The sequence below is a fragment of the Mustela putorius genome, unplaced genomic scaffold (assembly GCF_011764305.1).
Source record: "Mustela putorius furo isolate JIRA1106 unplaced genomic scaffold, ASM1176430v1.1 tig00003859_pilon_pilon_pilon, whole genome shotgun sequence".
Lineage (NCBI taxonomy): Eukaryota > Metazoa > Chordata > Mammalia > Carnivora > Mustelidae > Mustela > Mustela putorius.
Genome location: NW_025422011.1, coordinates 5,177,046 through 5,178,428, shown reverse-complemented (window position 1 = coordinate 5,178,428; position 1,383 = coordinate 5,177,046).

The following is a 1,383-nucleotide window of genomic DNA, read 5'->3' as shown; positions in this document are numbered from 1 at the left end:
CATTCATTGACATAATGTCTTCAGCCACAGAGTTCGTGGAACTACCTATATATGACTGGAGCTGACAGAAAAATATGAGAAGGACATGGCTGAATTGAGGAAGTGCTCAAGAATTAGCAGCATACACTAATAACATTTGGCATGACACATTATCTATGGCTGCAGGAGGCTTGGGTTTATACTGCATTGCCTCTCCAAAGGTCATCTTCTGGACTAGATCACAAGAAAGTTTTGAAGAAACCACTGGAATAAAGTCTAAGAAGAATTAGGGATGGAAGAGCTGAGTCCAGTCAGAGGGACCAAGGGACTTAGAAGGAGTCCACCACAAGAACTATGTAAAGGAACCAACAAATACATGCCACAGGAAGAATCAGAAGTTGAGCACTTTCTCAAGTAAGAAAGTAAGTAAGCCATAAAAAACAAGATAGCCATACAATGTTAGTGTGGCGTCAACCTCAAAGACCAAAGAGCCATCAAAGTACATAGCTATTACTACAGAGAAAGAATGAAACAGAGAACCTGACAGTAGGTAATGCCCCCTTTACCTCTCTCTCTTCCTTACTGTGACATCAGGGAAATAAACATAGAAAAGAGGGTAGTTTTGTACAGCAAGAAGAGAAAATGGGATGTACATAGTCCTTCTCCATTCCAAGTCCTTGACTAGAGCCACGAGTTTAACCTCCCCCTGGGGGAACAGGAGAGCTTTAGGGAACGTATGAAGATAAAATCTTTCAATAGACCAGACTAAGTCGTGGCAGTTGAATTGAGTCTGTTTTAGTAACTGAAAGTACTTGCAATGTCCTGATACTGGAAGATGTCATGAACAAGCATACTGTACACCAGGAAAGGGATCTGTCAGAGCAGGTAGGGCAGTGAGGTTCTGCAGGTTTCCTTTCCTTCACAAAATCCAATAGGTTATGAGATTGTATTTTCTTTTTAAAGGCATTTTGGGTGTCAAAATCAATGTTCTGCACAACAAATATAATGCCCTTTCCTTTGGAAGACCCCCAAAAGAAAAGAGGGCAGGGAACAATTCCAATTCTTCAAGCAGAAGTTAATACACTTGTAGAGAATAAGAGAGAAATGAGGTTTGGGGAGAGAGTTTTTACTGGAATCACACCCACTTCAAGTCACAGTTGGCTGTTGAGTAGATCAATATTAAAATACTCATAGTCCTGAACAATTATTTTCATAGACATTTTAAAGTAGATTCAGTGGAGTCTCTCTAAGGCAACATCACTCTCCTGCATTTCCTACAATATGCTATTTTGAGTTAGACAGAAAGGACTGGTAGAATTACAGTCGGTTTGCCAAGAATTCCCCGGGAACTGCATGGGAATGTGTCATTCACGTAAACACCATCCAGCATGGCTTTCTCCACCA